Here is a 6,000-nt window from a genome sequence, read left to right as displayed (position 1 = left end):
AATCATAGATCTACAAAGGCACAAATTAAAAGTTTACGGCGCTAGACTAGCCAGATACAATGAGTCAAACATGATGAAGAAACAAAAATAACAAGAATGCATTCTACAAACTCATCACGTGCAAGGAAAAACAGTCATTGAAACACCAAATTACTAACTACTGAAGGGAATATGGCCAGTACCAATGCAATACAATGAATCTGCCTATTGGATTCAACAAGAACAACTAAGGCAATACAATTTGAAATCTCAACAAACTACATCACAACAATAGATGAACTTAAAGAAATAGTAAAGAGAACACACAATTGGAAGTGTCCGTGAATCGATTTTATTCCCAACTACTGATATAAATATCTCATACACACTCAATTAGCAATAGCAATAAATGACGTAATAGATCATCCACATAAACCACCCGGCTTTCTAACAATAGGTAAAACTGAAACATAAAACTGATATAATTACCGACCCATCACGTGTCTTCCCACATTATAAAAAATAATATCTGCTATGGTAAGCAAAAAATTTGGTAAAAATCTAATGGAACATTACCTAAATACACATGAACAGAAGGAATGCAGAAAGGACAGCAAAGGATGCAAGGAATGGTTGAAGCGCCAGTCTGACACTCCTCAAGTAGCACCTAAGCGCCGTTTCGATACCATTATGAGACCTCCAACAGGCAGATATCTGCAGCCTGTCGAAGAAAGTAGGACCCAGTGATCTGAATGGTCTAGCTACCAAACCCAGTCCCCACATCTGGTGTAATGGGAGTTAAATGGTATCCCTAGCTTTTCCGCGTGTGTGCCGACCGTAAACACAGCTACGAGTGTGGAAATTGAATGCCGAGAAGTCCGAAGGACTTTCTGAGTCCTTCGTATATTGTAATGGGCCCAAAGGGTTTTCGAAATAGCACATGAGGATATGGAGCTCCATCTTTTTTGCGCTTTCCTGAGAAATAATTTGAGCAGTTCCCCTCTAAAAACCATGAGAGGGATGCCGATCATCAGGTAGGAGGTCACTGAAGCCAATTCAGTCCCCTTCCTGGCAAGTTCATCAGCAATTTCATATCTCTCCTGGAATCCAGATCACAGAAATGTTACCTGCACAAAAGGTTTGATCTCCTCCCTACTAGTTTCGTTCTGCACCATGGCGTCGTCAGAGCCTTGATCGCGGCTTGACTATCAGAAAAAATGTTAATATCTCCTTCGCTCCCACGTTCCCTAAGCATTTTGCATGCCTGCAGGGTCGCAAAGACTTGTTGAAAAACACTAGGAGTATTCGGCAGTTCAAAGGAGATATATAGATTTAGGCCGATTTAGAGAAAACCCGATTCCATCTTGGAACCGTCACTGAAGACAGAGGTCCAAGCTTCGTTGCAGATTTTCCCCTCGATCCAATCCTGCCTGTTTGGAAAGATTGCTCTAGCACGACCCTCAAACTCTAGTTTACGGATAGAGAGAACTGTTCGACGTTCGGAGAAATACGGTGTTAACTGCCCGAAAATGCTACCATGTTCCCTGGGAGTTTGACTCCAGAGGCCAACCTCCTTTAACCTGATTGCACTTTGAGCTGCGATGGAAATAACGTAAAAGTCGATGGGAACTACGTCCAAAGGCACATTCAGGGCAGCACTGGGACAAGGTTTACATGCTCCGGTGATGCCAATGCATGCACCTTTGCACCCTTCCGAGTGAAGTGATATTATAGCCCTTCCGAAGAGCTTCCCAGCCCTACGTTGTAAATTCACAGCACGACCTGTGGCTTGAGTACCCGTTTTTACCGAACATAAATTTACAGAAGTAGAAGGCTATACTGGCTTTCTTTACCCGATTTTCAATGTGTAGCTTCCAATGGAGTTTGGAGTCAGGTATCACTCCAATGAGAGTCAAGTTTCACTTCTAATGAGAGCGGGAGAACGTGGTTGTTTAATTTGGGAAGTCAAAAGGGTGGAGGTTTATATTTTCTTGTAAATAGCACCAGCGCCGTTTTGCCAGAGTTGACTCGGAGGGCGCAAGTGGCAGCCCAGCGAATGAGAACAGCAAGTGACCTCTCTAAAATCTCAGCCATGACTGAGTTAAACGTTCCGGACACCATTAGGAACAAGTCATCGGCGTCTGCTACTACCTTAACTCCTCCCTTATTTAGCATTATCAGAGCTTCGTCAATAGTAACTAGCCAAAGTAGGGGCGAAAGACACCACCCTGCGGCGTCCCCCTGTGAACGAATCTAGTGACTTTAGTCCCTCTTGCGACCGCATTAACTTCCCTACAGCCAAGCAGGGACGATAACCGGAGACAGATAGGTCTTTCCACCTCTAGTTTACCTAACGCAGGGACAATTGACTCTGCCCTCATGTTATTAAAAGCTCCCTATATATCTATGAAGGCCGTCAAAGTGGCCGTAGAGTTTCCTTTCAGGTGAGCATGTTGCGCTGGAGATAATTTGGATTCGATGTGCTCTCGGAAATGATAATCAATCAATCTTTCAAACACTTTTAGGGTGAATGAGGTAACACTTATTGTCCTAAAGATCTTGGCCGAGTCCTCCTCCTAGCCTTGGGTGTGAAGACAACCCTCGTTTTCTTCCAGCTGGCGCGGATGTGATTAAGAGCGATACACGCCCAGTAGATTTCTTGCAGGCCAGGAACCACTGAGGTACTTGAGGAAAGATATCATCAGAACCAGCAGATTTAAAGGGGAAAACTATTTATTCCTCCACGTGATTCTGTCAACAGGCAGGATAGACTCCAGGGAAACGTCGAGTAGCCCTCCCTGTCGACTCGTGTCGACAATGTCACGCGGGGTAATCGAATTTCCGGAAAATGATTATTCACAAGGATAGTCAAAGATTCTTCTGCAGATTCAGCCCACTCCCCATCCTACCTTTTTACAAGAGTTCTGCAGGAGTGGTCTCTCGAAAGGATCTTGCTTAGCCTGGCTGAATATTTCACGAATCGAATGGATTCGCAATACTCTTTCAAGGTGTTTCGTTTCGCATATTTAATGGCTTTTTTGTATTCATTAAAAATTGAACGGTAATTGACAAAGTTTTTAGTTTAGCAGAATTCGTTAAAAGCCCTCCTAACATTCTTTTTTATGTTGGTCAGCATCTTGCTCCACCAGCGAGGGAAGTCTTTCTTGCTAAAAGATACTGGACAGGCCACTTTTAATACCGTCTGATAGGATCGCTCTAAGTGTTCCACCTGCTTGTTCAATTCATCAGTGGCTGAGTAGGAAAAAGTTCCCTGTTCAATTTATTATTGAAAACCCTATTTAACAGAGACCAGTCGGTTATTTTAGGGTTCCTGTGATTTCTAAGAGGATCAACCTGTGATCCGAAAAGGAATTTCTCTGAGAAACCTTCCAGTTATCAATCCTAATGGCAGGCGAATTAGTCGGGAGGGTGATATGAAGAACCTCCTGCCAACCGTTTAATGTTTCCGATGCTGGAAATACAAACGTGGGGGTGTTGCCCTTGTTCCAAATAAGGAGATTACGACTTATAATGAAGTCAAAAAGAGTCTTACCTCGATCATTTACCTCGCTGCTTCCTCAAACGGTATGTCCCGCACTGACGTCGCAGCCGATGAGGATGGCTTCTTTATTAAATGAAGTTGAGTCCACCAAACGCCCCATTTCCTCGGGAGAAACCAAAGAGTAGCTGCGGCCACTAGATGCTTCTACACGGACTACTGTCACGTCTGCTGAGCTGAAATGAGAAGTTATAAAGGCATTAATAGTATTCCTATCGAGGATACAAGCCCTAGGCTTACCACCCGACTGGACATAAAAAATATCATAGTGTCTGCTCTGAAGGCCCATGATCTTAGACTGCAGAACCCAGGCTTCTTGGATCAGGTAGATATCTGTGTCTTCCTCCCTGAGGGTGACTGAGGGTTATCGGCGGCTAAACTAGCGTGGCGAACATTAATTTGAGCTACCCTCAAAATTGCTTTGTTAAAGGATGCTCACCTAAGCCTGTTTATGGCCGATTTCCGAGGATTCGTAGTTCGTCGAGCTGATTAGCTACTTCCCCTATTTCGTCTAGGTCGCCATACGGAGCACCAGACGGGGGGAAGATTTTAAGTTTGCCCGTTCTGAGGCCAAAACGCAGTTTGTGCTTCTTTTCCTAGAGTGCTTCTTTTCCGTCAGGGACTCCTCAGAAATAAGCAGCAGTGCAATGGGGTTGTTTTTCTGAGGTTCCTCCAACTTGATCTTATACCAGTTGCCCATAGGAACATCAGGGTTTTGAAGCATGAGGTAGTGGACCATCTCCGGACCCTCCAGCCTTACCCTCCGTTGCCAAATGCAGGCTCTGGGTCTTCTTGGGATCTCCGAAGCTGGGATGATTTTAAGTGAGAGCCCCTCCCAGGCATTGCTGACCTCAGCAACGCACTTTTCCATCGGCACACTTGTTCACCCTACAACCACGGCAGATATTTCTCGAGTCGAAAAGAAGTACCTGTTTTTGGTTTGTCATGAAATATTCGACGATCATTTCTGACAGCCGTCCCTCAATGGCACCCTCACGAGGGAAATTAAGAGGTGACCACTGGTCACCTCGCTATAAGCAACCCTCGCAGCGCAACCACCGCGCTTTTTATAGGGCCCTCAACGCCCTGAATCGAGAATTTTTTTATTTTCTTGGTAGCACGCCCGCTCACATTTTGTGATCGGTTACGTTTAGCCGCTTTTTGGTTCCGAGGAATTGTATGGGATTGGAGGTTGGTAGTCTTCCTCTCGGCCATGGTTTCGTACTCCGAAACTACTGCCTCATATTTGACTTTATGCTATGCATCGCGATCATGTGGTCTACGAGCCAATTCATTCCTAGCTGTCTTAGCCAGAATGCATTTCGCTCTCAGGTAGCGCGCTTTGAGCAGCGACCCAGAGGATTTTTTATTTTTCTTTTTGGCATCCCTACCTGAGGTCGCCAGAGAAGAGGATTGCGTTTTTTGAGTTACTGGCTGTGGACGGCTGAGTTTCAGCAGTGAAGTGCTATGGTGGGCACTCGGCGTGCTGGGTCCGACCACTGTCTCCTCGTTAGAAGCCAGCAGCTCGTCTTCCGAGAGTGTGCTCAGCACACACTCAATTTTTGTTATTTCCGTTATGTTTTTTGTTATGTTTTTTGTTTGGTTTTCCATTTATCTAAATTTTGGTCCCACGAGTATGCATGGAAGGAAGTGGTCCGCCGCGGCAGAGCCGGCTTACCACGGTAAGTCACTTGCTACAACCGACCTTGTCTGATCATCAGACCAACCATTTAATGAACTTGAACAGAAGAGCTGCAGGAAGGATAGTAAAGGGGGCAAGGAGCAGTTAGTAAAAGATTCTGTGATATTAAAGCAAACTATCTTACAACAGAGAAATCTGCATACATATTATATTGATAACCAGAAAGCATTTGACATTAGGAATTTTAAAATGGTCGGAAACAGATTTAAACAATATATGTAGATATAACCACACGAAATCACCTAACAAGACATAGAAAATTACATCCTAACTCATGCACAGTGTTGCCAGAACCAATCGCAGCAGCGTACTAAAGCGATGATCAAAAAAGTAATAGATTGCTGTACTCCGTAATAGGGTGTACTCTAGCGGAGAAAGTTGAAATTTTTACATGCGCAATAAGTGGCGGCTCATAGAGTTCTATCAGGCGCTTAGGTTTAAATACGTATTCGTCATTCACAGTTAAACTTAATCAAAATATGTAATGAAAACAAAACAAATTATTTAAATCGAATTTTTAGAGTATTATATATTTTTTAATAACCGTTCGTACATAAATATCTGTATAAATAAATATATATTTATATATTGTATATATATATATTTTATATATTATTTTGAGATCGAATTTTTTGATTAGATAGTTGTCCTACGTTAGTAAGTTATTCGTAAAGTGGCTTTCTTTTAAGCAATGAAGCACTTGGTTTCCATGAATAACAATTACCATCATGTGTCTCATCGTGCAAAAGTTGTTTCGCAT

This window comes from Anastrepha ludens, chromosome X (genome assembly GCF_028408465.1).
Source record: "Anastrepha ludens isolate Willacy chromosome X, idAnaLude1.1, whole genome shotgun sequence".
NCBI lineage: Eukaryota > Metazoa > Arthropoda > Insecta > Diptera > Tephritidae > Anastrepha > Anastrepha ludens.
This window is presented reverse-complemented; position numbering follows the sequence as displayed.